General features: G+C 36.2%; 1 long non-coding RNA gene across 1 annotated transcript in view; it reads left to right on the top strand.

Moving 5' to 3' along the window:
* The window catches only part of LOC132425430 (uncharacterized), an 89770-nt gene extending 75591 nt beyond the window's left edge, over positions 1 to 14179 (top strand). The window contains exons 5-6 of the long non-coding RNA XR_009519438.1: positions 4200 to 4278; positions 14126 to 14179. This is a non-coding gene — a long non-coding RNA (uncharacterized lncRNA). The remainder of the gene's footprint in view (positions 1 to 4199; positions 4279 to 14125) is intronic.
* The last annotated feature ends 1251 nt before the right edge of the window (positions 14180 to 15430 follow it).

The raw sequence follows: 15430 nt of genomic DNA, 5'->3' as shown, positions 1-15430 counted from the left end.
AGAGTCATGTGGACACTCCATGCTTATGTGACTGTCCCCCAGAAATTACCCTGGATCCCCTAAGGCTTGGATGAGATTCACTGGTTGGCAATATTTCATATGTGTTGTCAAACCTTTTGTGAATGGGGACAGTAATTATATGCTGCTTTTGAGCTGTTATGATGATTAAGTGAGATAATATGTCATATGCTTAGAACGTGACAGACACTGTCCTAATAAATAAAAGCTATATAAGGGCTTGTTAAATAATTCTAAGGGGTGAGTACAGGAAAGCCAGAGTTTAGAATCTGAAAACATATATCAAGCAACAGATTTGGGATGATGAAGTTTGAGCAAGCAACCAAAGGGCCAAAAGGCAAAGAAATCTGGAGCAAAAAATAAACAAACACACACACACACACACATACACATACAAAGTATGAAGTAGAGGGAGTACAGATAGAGAAGAGAGGAGAAGATAAAAGGAGGGGGAAAGATGGAGAAGGAAGGGAGACTCTGGACAATGCAGAGGGGACCAACTATATTTAGAGATCTACAGATGATAAGGAACCAGCAAAGGCAGCTGGGAAAAGCAGTTAGTGAAGAAGAAAATATGGAGAAGGAGGTATCTTGTAAACGAAAAAGAGAAAAGTTTCAGGAAGGAACATAAGTAATGGTGAGAAGTTCAAGTAAGAAGTGACCATCGGATTTGGCAACAGTGAGGTATTTGGTGACCTCTATGAGAGTAGTTGAATGCGTGCGGGAGAGAGAAATTCCAGCTGGACTGGGTTAAAGTGAGAACAGGTGACAAAGGAGGTGGAAACAGCAAGCATATCTAACTTTTTCAACAAAATTTTACTGAGAAGGAGAGCAGGAAAATGATGCTGGAGGAGAACATAGAGTCAAGAGCAACATTTTTAGATGAGAGTGTGTGAGCTAGCTACTGATATCTCTGAAGAAAAGACAATGAAATACTGTACTGCACTCTAGAAGAGCAATAGTATTCCAGTATCTTGTTTCCTGTGGAAAAGAAAATCCTATGAAATGAGAGAAAATATATAGCTACTTATATGCTCAGAATAATTCAACTGTTGTCAACTCTGTTAGGCTGCAGAAATTTTCTGCTGATCCATAAATCTGCCTTTTCCTCTTTAAGCTGTTTCATCATTTTTCTTTCTCACTCCTTCCTAACTCCCTTCCCCCTGACTTTTTCTTCTCCTTTTTTTCAAATATTATTTGAATATAAGGAGATGACTGGGGCAAGAGGTACAGGGAGCATACCTGTAGCTACAAAGAGAAGACACAGTAAGTGACAAAATTAGTACCATAGATTGTGTTTTCTGTCGGTATTCAGAGATGGAAGACAACATTTTGAGTTGGAGTGGTTAGATAATAGCATCCTAGAATTGATAGTAATAAATCCACAGATTCATGGAATTTAAATCTATAAACCACCTTATAAATAATCTTAACCAGTCCTATTCTTCAGATAAGTAAACAGAATCTTGCACAAGCTAACTACTTATGTAATTGAGTGATTACACCAGAAACACAAATAATATCACTTCCTATGTTTTCCAGATGGCTAGCTGATTGGCCCAACACTATTGAATTTGAAATTGTGTCTTTATCATAAACTATTGTACTGGATTTATCATTAATTTGAACAGAATTGATATAATTAAAATAATGAGTCTTCCGTACAATTTATGTTAGTTTTATTCATGTATATCTTATAGTTTTTGTTGCTATTAAGTGGAATTTAAAAATAATGTTTATATTTTGTTATTTTTGCTGATTAAGAAAACTATTACTTTTTGTGTGTTGGTCTGGTATTTGGCCACATTGGAAAACTGTTATTATTTCTAGTAATTTTTCAACTAAGTCTTTTGAATATTTTAAGTATCTAGTAATATTGTCAGTATATAATGACCTTTTCCCCTCATTCTTTTCAATGTACACATATTACTCCCTTTTCTTTTTGTAATTGCATTGGTATAGACTTCCAGTAGAATGTTTGATTCAGTCCTTTAATTAATTTACAATATATTACTTCCTGTTGGAATAATTAATACCTTATGTTAATTAATTAGTTACCCACTATGACTTCCTTTCAACCTTTGCTTTCTCTGATCTTGAGTTTATTTGAAGCTTCTGTTGGGAAGACTCACTTTCTTGGAGGCTGGTATTTTACCTCCAGGGCTCTGGAGTTTGTCAGCAACTGTGCTGCTGAGATTTTACTCTTAGTGGAGCTCTAGTTTTTATCTTCCAGAAACTCCTCACTCTTTTAGTCTTTTGGGTGGCAACACTTCCACCATTGTAAGACACATTGTATTGTTTTTATTTGTCTTCTGTCATTTCAGTGAGATTTGAGGAGAGACAGAGAGGGATAAATGCTTGCTTTTAATCAGCAATCTTGCTTTGGAAGTCAGGCTAGAAATACTTTGAAGAAATAATTAATAAAATTTGGTGAATGGTTAGATAATTGAGATAATGTTTAGATAATGGAGATAATGGTTAGATAATGGAGAAGGAGGGGTCAAAATTGACTTTAAGATATGGTGACTAGGTGAGTGGGAGAATGGGAATACTATGAACCAAAACCAGGGAAAGAGATTAGACTGAAGACCAAAAATGATGCCTGCTAAATGATACTTGAAAAAAATAAGCTTCAGAATGAACTCAGACACCCAGCTTTAGCATATAATATGTGTTTAATAAGGTGTGGATATATGGAAGATGTAGAACCATCCTTAGAGTGAACAGTAACTTCAGGCTTAGGGTGTTCCAAGAAGCTGTAAGGTGGATTTATAGAAGTTTCCCCAGTAGCACTCATGCAATCCTTGTTTTTAAGAAGCTCAGTCTCTTGGTACACCCTGTAGGAAAAGGGTTGTTAGATATTTGACCTGAAACTAAGTGCCAAGTTTCAGAAACTCACTTAGAATTATGTTAGTGTTCATTATTACCATTCCCACCCTCCATAACCATGTCTGCAGACATCCTGTCCTGAGCAACTAATATTTCTTCTCTCCTTATTTTCCAATTGTAGAAAATTAGCGCATCAGTAATTTTTTAAGTTTTCTTCATACCATTTGAAATATGAATAATATCTCCATAATATTGGTTGCATTTTTTTTTGATAAACCTGGGATATTCTCAATTCCTTCATGGTTAAAAATTTAACGCACAATGATTTTCATTTAATATGTCAGATCAGCATTTTTTTCAATAGCCTATATTGGAGAGTACAGTAATCTTGAATTTAGTTTTCTTATAAGTTTTGAAGGGCATGAAACTGAATGAACACTGGCATAATTTTTACTCATATTAGATAGGACAGGAATCCTGCATATTATCCTTCACTTTGTTACCTTTTAAAAATTACATACTTCTAATCCTGATGAATTCCATAGATAATCTGTCATTTGGTAGGCTGCACAGAGAGACATAAGTTTAAAGGTGCATATGCCCATACCAGGTTTAGGTTGGCTCAGCAGAAAATTTGTTATTTGATGAATACCCTGGTTATATAATGACCAAAGATGCCCCCTGCTCTTGGATACTCTGGTAAGTGGTTTGATGTATAAGCTTGGCTGACCTGTTTCTTATGGGTAATCTTAGATATCTTACACATATCAGGTATCATTTTGGTCATCTATAATCCACTGCATTTATATGTGAAAACCACATAGTATTTGGTTAAACATTTTGGAATATTTGACCTGTCATGTGAAAATTGATGTAATTGGAAATGTGCTTGAGATTTTATGTTTGCATGCTCATTAATTATAGGACAATAAATCATAAAGTAGAAGGAAGCATACTTGCATTATGACTTTGGGTAAATTAACCTCTTCAAGCCTCAGTTTCCTCATATGGAAAATGGGGATATCAGGAGAATCAAATAAGTTAATATATAAAGTGCTTAGACCAGTCCTGACAATTAGTAAAGCTAATTTTTGTTGTTAACGTATTACCTCATTCCTAAATTTTAGAATTTATATTCACTGTAGTTGGACATCATATCTGCTGGAGAGCTACAAAAAAAAAAAAAAAAAAAGAAAGAAATAACGAGATTTCTTTTGAGTTTCCCACTAGAAAACCATATATCTAAAACATGAAAATGTTCCCTATGAAGGTGTATTCTCTGTAGTGAAAAAAAAACTATGATTCATAGTAAAGCAGCAGCTCTCTTTATTTAATTCCTTTTCTCCTTTTAGAGTGAATCATCACACGAATTATTTAATGGAAATCAGAAGAAAAACAGGCTGTGTGCATTATAATAATAATGACTAATAGGTAAGTTTGATGAATGATTCACAAGTCCATTTGGTACATGCTATCATCACCAGTGTTGTACTTTTGAATGTTGTGTATATGGTAACAATTATAAGGAGCATTGAATTAAATGAAAATAGAAGGAAAGGCATGTAAAAGCAGGCATTCTGACCCATGTAAATGAAAAAGTATGAGAAATATTTGGTGATTGTTTTAATACAGGTGACTTACAAATTGGGAATGAGGACTGCTAAAGGAGCCTGAAGGAAGATGTCAGGATCGGTGGTTGATTGACCAAGATGATATGATAATAGATCAGACTGATAGTTTTGGAATATTCATTTGTGAAGTAAACATAGATTAATTGGTTTGAACGTGTTGATTTGAATTTATAGCAGAAAAGGTGAATTTCTTAGTGTGGGCATATATGGAGTTATTTTAATTTTATTTATTTTACATATTAGCTTTGTTATATACTTATAATTTATTAAGTCTATTGGCACTCTTATTTTAAGTAATTGTTTTAGACCATCCTTATTTTAAGGGTTTACAGAATAATAAGACTTCTGTTAAGATTATGACATATTTAACCTTATGTCATGCCAAGAACATTTCTATGGTATAGGTATTTGTCATCTCATTTTTAGTTGAAGAAACTGAGGTGTGGGAAGATTAAATAACTTGCCTGAAGTCATACAGGTAGTAAATGGCTACACACAGAATTGAACAAGAACTCTGAGTCCAAAGTCTACTATTTATTAGTCCTTGTGTTATACTGCTTCCTTGTCATTTCCTTCTTTATCATAAAGCTAAATTAAAAGTGGGAATTTTCTTTCTTCATTTTCTATATGCTAACTCTTATTCTAATGGTAAAAGCACACCAAAACTTTTAAAGTCTTTGGATTTATTAGAAACTGGAGGTAGTGGAATGCTGTGGGAAAACTACAAGCTTTACTCAGAGACAGTTAGGTCTGAAAATGTCCTGTCAGGAATCTGCTCAGGGAAACGGGAGATGAATGATGACACCATTGCTCTTGGCAGAATTTGGTTTGATTGATAGAATTATTTGAGTTAGTTAGAGTGGTATCTATGATAAAGGAAGTTTATGTCCAAGGGGCAGTCAAGACTTTTCACTAGGTCTTTAGTCAAGTAAAGTTTAAATTATAACAAGCATATTCTTAAGTAGACATTTAAAAATTTTACATACACTGAGGATCAACAAGAAGATTTTTATTTTGGGCTGTACGTTCTCTTCTACACTGGCCATTTCTCTTCCTTGAAGGACTGTTTAAGTTAGGAGCAGAAACAGCATAGCCTTGGTCAGGTATCTTTGAGGTAGAGTAAGTTTTATTCATTCAATTTATTAATACGTTAGAAATATTCTTTGACTGTCTATCACATGTCAGGCATTTCTTAGATGTTTCAAAATGTGTCCCTCTTACATTTTTCCTCCCATACATGTATTCTAACTGACTTTCTGAAAGGGCTCACTATCCTTATCTAGAACTGAGGTAGTGGTAAGAAATAATATCAAATTATCAATCATTTCCAACTTGGAAGGTGAGTGCTAGGATTCTGGCATTTTAAAGAGCATAGCATTTTAAAAAAACAATGCTAAGAAAAGAATTTCATCTTACCAAAGATACTATCTTTTTAGTTAGGTCCATATATTCTTGTGAATATGGTTTTTTGAACTTGCTGTCATAGTCAATATTACTGACTTTAAAGCTCATGTGATAGTAAAAAATGTTTTTCCTGAGAAGGAGAAAAAAGAAAAAATAGTTCTGACTTTGCTTATTGTGTAACTCCTTTCATTCTTAAGGAATAATGTGAAACAGAATACTCTGATTAAATTTCAAGTAACTTAACATTTAAATAGTCTTAATACCTAGTGATTGTGGAAATAACTTTGACATGTCTATTAAATTATAACCTTGCCCAAGAATGTAAACCATTTTGTAACATTCTGATAAAATTCTTCATGTTAGTGGCTGCAGTTAATTATCTAAAAAATCTTTCCTATACAGTCACAAATAACTTAAAAAAACAAAAAAAAAATGACATAGCATTTTTCTTGGATTGTATTGGCAAAGATGACAAAAATAATAATAGGCTGGAGTAGCTATACATATATCAGACAAAATAGACTTTAAGCTAAAAATAGTATTAAGAGACAAAGAAGTTCATTATATAATATTATATACATATTAAATAATATAATATGACCTATTATTATGCAATGATAAAGGGGTCAATTCATCAAGAAGACATAACAATCATAAATATATATGTACCCAACATCAGAGCATCTAAATATATTAAGCAAATACTAACAGATCTGAAGGGAGAAATAGACAAGAATGCAGTAATTGTAGGGGACTTCAATACCTCATTTTCAATAATGGATAGATCATCCAGAGAGAAAGTCAACAAAGAAACGTTGAACTTGAATCATACTTTAGAGAAATTGACTTAACAGACTTCTGTAGAACATTCTATCCAACAGCAGCAGAATACACATTTTCTCAAGTTTACACAGAATATTCTCCAGGATAAAGCATATGACAGGTCACAAAACAAGTCTTAGAAAATTTAAGAAGATTGAAATCAACTATCTTTTCTTACCATAATGGTATGAAAGTAGAAATCAGTAACAGAAATAAAGCTGGAAAATTCACAAATATGTGGAAATTAAACAACACACCCCTGAACAACCAATGGATCAAAGAAGAAATTGAAAAATATCTTGAAACAAATTAAAATGGAAACACAACATACCAAAATCTATGGGTTGCTTCAAAAACAGTTCTAGGAGGGAATTTTACAGTGATAAACACTGACATGAAGACAAAAGAAAGATCTCAAATAAAAACTCTAAATTTACACCTCAAGGAACTAGGAAAAGAAGAACAAACTAAGCCCAAAGTTACCAGAAGGAAGGAAATAACCAAATCAGAGAAATAAATGAAACAGAGACCAGAAAAACAATAGTCAAGATCAAGGTTTTTTGAAAAGATAAACAAGATTAAAAAAACTTTAGCTAGACTAACTGAGAAAAAAGAGAGAAGACTCAAAATCAGAAATGAAAGAGGAGACTTTACAACTGATACCTCAGGCATGCAAAGGATCATAAGAGATTACTATGAATAATTATACACCAAATAATTGAATAACCTAGAAGAAACGGATAAATTCCTAGAAATATACAACCTGCCAAGACTAAATCATGAAGAAACAGAAAATCTGAACAGACCAACAATGAGTTAGGGGTTTGAATCAATAATCAAAAACCTCCCGAAACAGAAAAGCCCAGGACCAGATGGTTTCCCTGGTGAATTCTACCAAACATTTAAGGAATTAATGTTAATCCTTCTCAAAATTATCTAAAAAATAGAAGTGAAGGGAACACTTTTTTTAAAAAGAAAATTTTATTGGAGTATAGTTGATTTACAATGTTGTGTTAGTTTCAGGTATAGAGCAAAGTGAATCTGTTATACATATATATATATATATATATATATATATATATTCACTCTTCTTTAGATTCTTTTCCCATATAAGCCATTACAGAGTATTGAGCAGAGTTCCCTGTGCTAAACAGTTGGTCCTTATTAGTTATCTATTCTATATATAGTAGTGTGTATATGTCAATCCCAATCTTCCAATTTAACCCTCCCCCCACCCTCACCCCCGGGTAACCATAAGTTTATCTTCTACATCTGTAACTCTATTTCTGTTTTGTAAATAAGTTCATTTGTAGCCTTTTTTTATATTCCACATATAAGCAATGTCATATGATATTTGTCTTTCTCTGTCTGACTTACTTTGCTTAGGTCCATCTGTGTTGCTGCAAATGTCATTATTTTGTTCTTTTTTTTTTTTTTTTGTGGTACATGGGCCTCTCACTGTTGTGGTCTCTCCCATTGCAGAGCACAGGCTCCAGACGCACAGGCTCAGTGGCCATGGCTCATGGGCCTAGCCGCTCTGCAGCATGTGGGATCTTCCTGGACTGGGGCACGAACCCGTGTCCCCTGCATCAGCAGGCAGACTCTCAACCACTGTGCCACCAGGGAAGCCCTTGTTCTTTTTTATGGCTGAGTAATATTCCATTGTATATATGTACCACATCTTCTTTATCCATTCCTCTGTTGATGGACATTTAGGTTGCTATTGTAAATAGCGCTGCAATGAACATTGGAGTGCATGTATCTTTTCGAATTGTGTTTTTTTCTGGATATACGTCCAGGAGTGGGATTGCTGGATCATATGGTAGCTCTATTTTTAGTTTTTTAAGGAACCTCGATACTATTTTCCATAGTGGCTGTACTAATTCGCACTCCCACCAATAGTGTAGGAGGAGAAGGGAACACTTCTAAACTCATTTTACAAGACCAGTATTACCCTGACCAAAACCAGATAAGGACACTACAATAAAACTATAGATCAATATCCTTGATGAATATGGTACAAAAATCCTCAACAAAATGCTAGCAAACTGAATTTAACAACACATTAAAAGGATCATACACCACAATCGAGATTTATCCCTGGAATCCAAGGATGGATCAATATATACAAATCAATACATTTGATATACCTTTTTTTTTTTTTTTTTTTTTTGCGGTATGTGGGCCTCTCACTGATGTGGCCTCTCCCGTTGTGAAGCACAGGCTCCAGACGCACAGGCCTAGCGGCCATGGCTCACGGGCCTATCCGCTCTGCAGCATGTGGGATCTTCCCGGACTGGGGCATGAACCCGTGTCCCCTGCATCAGCAGGTGGACTCTCAACCACTGCGCCACCAAGGAAGCCCCTGATATACCATTTTAATAGAATGACAGATAAAAATCATATGATCATCTCAATAGATCAGTAAAGCTTTTGACAAAATACAAAACCTTTCATGTTGTAAAAACCCGTTGGGTCTAAAGGGAACAAACCTCAACATAATAAAGACTATATATGATAAACCCACAGCCAACATGATAATCAAGAGTGAAAGGTTGAAAGCTTTTCCTCCAAGGTCAGGAACAAGATAAGGGTGCCCACTCTCACCACTCCTATTCAATATAGTGCTGGAAATCCTAGCTGGAGCAAAGGCAAGAGAAAGAATTAAAAGGCATCCAACCTAGGAAGAAAGAAGGAAAATTGTTATTTGCACATTGATGACCTTATGTATAGAAAATCTTATAGACTCTTCCAAAAAACTGTTAGAACTAATTGAGTCAGTAAAGCTGCTGGACACAAAATTAGTTGTGTTTCTATATACTAACAATGAAACATCTGAAATAATATATAAGCATAGTAGTGGGATTGCTGGGTCATATGGTAGTTCTATTCTTAGTTTTGTAAGGAACTTCCATACTGTTTTCCATAGTAGTTGGATCAATTTACATTCCCACCAACAATGCAGGAGGGTTCCCTTTTCACCACACTCTTTCCAGCATTTATTGTTTCTAGATTTTTTGATAATGACCATTCTGACCGGCGTGAGGTGATACCTCGAAAACCATAACTCAAAAGGAGACATGTACCACAATGTTCATTGCAGCACTATTTGCAATAGGCAGGACATGGAACCAACCTAAATGTCCATTGACAGATGAATGGATAAAGAAGATGTGGCACATATATACAATGGAATATTACTCAGCCATAAAAACAAACAAAATTGAGTTATTTGTAGTGAGGTGGATGGACCTAGAGTCTGTCATACAGAGTGAAGTAAGTCAGAAAGAGAAAAACAAATACTGTATGCTAACGGATGTATATGGAATCTAAAAAAAAAAAATGGTACTGATGAACCTAGTTGCAGGGCAGGAATAAAGAGGACATGGGGTGGGAGGGGGAAGCTGAGGCGAAGTGAGTGTAGCATCGACACATATACACTACCGAATGTAAAATAGTTGGCTGGTGGGAAGCAGCAGCATAGCACAGGGAGATCAGCTCAGTGCTTTGCAATGACTTAGAGGGGTGGGATAGGGAGGACGGGAGGGAGGTTCAAGAGGAAGGGGATATGGGGACATGTGTTTGCATATGGCTGATTCACTTTGTTGTGCAACAGAAACTAACACAGTATTGTGAAGCAATTATACTCCAAAAAAGATCTATTAGAAAAATATACACATAAGCATATTATGATAATCATTTTGCAATATACAAGTGTATGGTGGTAACAATTTTCCAATATATATCAAATCAACTCATTGTATGTCTTCAACTTACACAATGTTATATGTCAATTATATCTCAATAAAGTTGGAAGAAGAAAATTCCAAAGGAACATAATATTTTTGTTATTATATATTTTTATTTATAAATACTATATGACCTTAATTTTCTATTAGGATATCAGGGCTGAAAATCTAGGGCATTAAGACAGTATTAGGCTTTATTAACTTGTTGGAGTACTAAACAAATTTTAAACACTAGAAAGGAAAGCCATTCCTTAGCTCTGTTATCCTGTTAGAGCACTAAGTCCTGAATTGGAAGGTGTAGTGATAAATTAGGTGCTACTGTTGGTATTCAGAGGAACTAACAGGCTATTATACTAAAGGATTAGTTTCTCTCCTTCAAATGTAACCTGGACCTTGAGCAGAGAAAAGGAAAAATTATGATCTAGGATCTCTTCTGAGTGTTATTTTGATTGGTTTTTCCTCCCTATAAGAGTCATGTTTTTCAAATAATCCAGGTCACATTCTGGGCTAGGGCTAAGAGCTCCAGGGAGGACTAGATCCTGACCAATTCTTCTCTTTGTATCTTTATTTATTTATTTTTATTTGCTTTCCAAGTGGTTTTTACAATTGAGATATAATTGACATATAACTTTATATTAGTTTCAGGTGTACAACATTAATGATTCAATATATGTACATATTGCAAAATGATCACCACAATAAGTCTAGTTAACATCCATCCAAGCGATTTTTATGCACATTAAAGCTTGAGAAGCAAGGTTTACATAAGTGGCTCTCAGCCTGGGCTTTCAACAAAGATCACATGTGGATTTTTGAGAACTATCAAATCTTGGGTCCTCTCCCACAGATTCTGTTCATTGGTCTGGGTGAGAACATCAATGTTGCTTTAATTAAGTGCTCCAGGTGATTCTAATGAGGCCAGGGTTAAGTATGTGGGCTTCCGAGTATATTTATGAGAGTTGAGTCCAGGCTTTTGTCCAAGGGGAGGTAACAGGGTCTGTTCTACGTGGGTTTGGTAGAGGCAGGGCGGTGGAGCCCACATTAGCTATTGTGTAGCAAAATTTAGGGGCACCTGTGGGAAGGGAGGGTCATCGAAGACAAGAAAGAAGAAGCTCAAAGTTTGTTCTCCAGGTAGGAGCTCATTGTTCCTGAATCTCTCCTGAGACGAGGAAGGGTTGACTTTCCTAAGTTTCAAGGCCTTTCTGCCCATGGCCACATTGGTAGCAGGTAAAGGATCTGTGCCGAAGCCTTTAAAGGCATATTCTCAAGATGCTGACGTGATTTCTCCACATAATCTCACCTGAGGAAGAAACCTAGAGGAGGAAGCAGAAGAGGAAGAAATGGCAGGTTCTCAGGTAAATGTCCTGTCTTGGGTCAGGGGCTATGTCCTCCTTACTTCTTGAAATGCCATGGTTTTAGAACATGCAAAATTTTACTTCTGTACTTCTGGTGTTTCTGCCTAACAAGTTTTTTTCAACTACCTTTTTTTTCTTCTTTCTTGTGACAGTCAAGGTTAACTCTTAAGAACACTTCTCCCTTGTATCCCAGATCCTTCTTTGTTTTCTCCATTCAGACTTCTGATGGGCCTTGAGCACTTGCCACCATGAAGTAATGACCTGAAACTACAGATAATGTTCCCTTTGTGACAGATCACTTTGGAAAGTTATTGATAGCTAAGATTCATATGTAGGATGAAGTGGGGACCTGGGATATCAGTGAAGAAGGGAAGTGTAGTGTTTAGTTCCCATATGGATGGTCTGTCAGCTCTATGTAGATCAGGATTAAGAAAATGCACATCTAGGGCTTCCCTGGTGGCACAGTGGTTAAGAATCGCCTGCCAATGCAGGAACACGGGTTTGAGCCCTGGTCCGGGAAGATACCACATGCCATGGAGGAGGTAAGCCACTGTGCCACAACTACTGAGCCTGCACTCTAGAGCTTCTGAGCCACAACTACTGAAGCCCGTGTGCCTAGAGCCCATGCTCTGCAACAAGAGAAGCCACCGCAATGAGAAGCCTGTGCACTGTAACGAAGAGTAGCCCCCACTTGCTGCAACTAGAGAAAGTCCATGCACAGCAACAAAGACCCAAAGCAGCCAAAAAAAATTATAATAAAAAAAAATAAATAAGAAAATGCACATCTAAACAGGATGGCATTTATGGCCCAGAATAATGCAGAAATTTCTGAAAGATAAGAGTAATTAGGAGACACTGCCTCTCTAGAATGCTAAAGAAAGATTATTTAAAGACACTACTGTATTAGAGATTGAGGAATATGGGCACTCTATGTGGCTTGACATTTGAATAACACTGATGTTTTTCATGACTAGATTTAGATTATGATTTGCTTATTTTTCTGGCCAGTAAATATCACAGCAGTTATATGTCCTTTGGCAAACATTAGGCACCTGATATCAGTTTGTCCCATTACAGCTGATGTTAACTTCATTCCCTTGGTTCATGTGGCAGATTCCCTCCCCTACTCTTTGTATCTTTTCAAAACTACTGAAAAGTAATCTAAAAATGGTGTTCAAGGAAATGGTTTTATGTTGAATTTTCTTTTACAATACCACTTGTCCTGTGAGAATTCTTGCCCCATAGAATTCTTTCTGTGATCAGGACCATAAATATATTGTGGGCTTATAATTAACTCATAACAGTATCAGTACACTTGTCCCTAGATGTTTCCACACCTAGATCTTTCTCACACATGGTGACTTACTTGCTCAAAACTGCATTCTGGTGGCCACCAATTGCTCTCACTTTTGTCTGCTATTATCTTAGAAGATGAATCACCTTAAATACCCTCAGCTTGGTCCTTGGCTTCTATTCTCAACATTTAAGACTTGTTGGGCTTCCCTGGTGGCACAGTGGTTGAGAGTCCTCCTGCCGACGCAGGGGACACGGGTTCGTGCCCCGGTCCGGGAAGATCCCACATGCCGCGGAGCGGCTGGGCCCGTGAGCCATGGCCACTAAGCCTGCGTGTCCGGAGCCTGTGCTCCGTAACGGGAGAGGCCACAACAGTGAGAGGCCCACGTACCGCAAAAAAAAAAAAAAAAGAAAAAAAAAAAAAGACTCGTTGAAAGTAGTTCTCCAGGCCAGGATCTCCCAAATGTGCCTCTAGAGAGTCAAAGAGATGCCTTTTACAAAATCTATTAGTTAACATTAAACTTGGCCCTGAAGAGACAGTCTAGAAAAAGTACCTCACATATTTACCATTTTGGCCTTTGGCTAAGAAGCAAGAAAAAAAAGAAAATAAATTTGAATTTGAGAAGAAATTATTTTTGCCTTGACTCTAATGCTTTCCCTTTCATTTCCTATTCCTTGAAAGTGAAGTTGCTATTTTGGGATTAACAATTTCCATTTACAGTTGGCACAGGAGTATTTGAAATATCCTGAACTAGTGGTAGTGAGAAAATCAGCAAGATAGATTAACTTTCTCCATGCATATCCAGAAACTTTCCTGGAAATCTCATCTGTTCATTTCCTCATCAATTACTCACATCCTAAACTACTGCAAGAGAATTTTAACCTCCTGAGGATGAAATTGTGTGCTACTTCTTGATATTCTTTCTTCTCTTTTCCTATAGTGATACAGTTTGTGATTTTTAACTGAGCAGATTCTATCCCAAAATAAAAACTATGTTTTCCTGTCTCTGTTTGTTCCATCTAGGAGTGATGGAGTACATTTAAGTTCTGACAAGTGGAATGAAATGGAAAGTGGTATGTGCAATTTATGACATGTTTTCTTAATAGAAGCCATGCTCTTCTTCCTATTCTGCCTTCTGTCTGGCTGGAATGTGAACATGATGGTCAGAACTGGCACAGTCACTTTGAATATTGAGATGATCTGGGCAATATAGGTCATGGTAGCATAGCAAGATTGAAGGAGCCTGGGTCTCTGACATCTTGAAGTGACATACTGAACCTGAGTCACTGACTTCTGAACATATTTGTGTCTGAATCTTATAAATATATGTATCTGTTTCCCCCTAGATCAGTGGTTCTCAAATCTTGGCTGAACATTAGAACCACCTGGGGAGCTTTTAAAGTTAAAATTTCCACTCCAGACAGCATCTTTGAGTGGGGCTTTTGTACTAGTAGTGTTTGAAAAAAACTTTCCAGGTGATTCTAAGGTGCAGTCAGGGTTAAATTTTATTAATCTAGATCAGGGATCAGCAAACTGTGTAATCTAGCTTGCTGCCTAGTTTTGTATGGTCTGTGCCTGAGAAGGTTTCTACATTTTTTAAAAGTTGAAAAAAAGTCAAAATAATAATATTTTGTGACATGTGAAAATTACATGAAGTTCAAATTTCAGTGTCCATGAATAAAGTTTTATTGGAAATTAACTACATTCACTTATTTACATATTGGCTACTTTAGCATTACAACATTAGACTCAAGTTGTGATAGAGACTATTATGGCCCACGGAGAGGAAAATGTATACTGTCTGATCCTTTACAGGAAAAGTGTGCTGACCCTGCTCTAGATGCTGAGCACTTTAAGGCAAGGACTAGTGTGATGTTCTAGAAACTCTCCTTCATTACTCCATTACTCCCATTATAGCACCTAGCCTACTACCTGCCATTAAGTACACAGTAGTCACCCAATGAATGGCTTGTTGGGTTGAATCTGTATGCAGTTTCAGATAGAATAGGAGAAAGAGGAAGGCTATCCATCTATCTATTTATCTATCTTCTCTTAAAAAGTTAACCAAATAGATAACACAACATTATTATTACATAGAGTCATGTGAAGTATAAAAAGGTAGGTTTTGTGGAGTGAATATCTGTGCTGTGCTTTGGTTGTCTAGCTGTCTTTGTTTAACTAGTTACTGGCCCAAGCGAAAGAGTAGTTATTTTGAGGATATGGCTAGTAGCTTCCAGGTTTGGTGTCTAGAATAGTGAACTAGAAAATCTTAAAATGGTAATGGGCAGAATGGAGCCCGCAGAGCTGGAACACCCGGCTCAGGGTCTG

The sequence above is a fragment of the Delphinus delphis genome, chromosome 5 (genome assembly GCF_949987515.2).
Source record: "Delphinus delphis chromosome 5, mDelDel1.2, whole genome shotgun sequence".
NCBI classification, from domain to species: Eukaryota; Metazoa; Chordata; class Mammalia; order Artiodactyla; family Delphinidae; genus Delphinus; species Delphinus delphis.
This window is presented reverse-complemented; position numbering and strand designations above follow the sequence as displayed.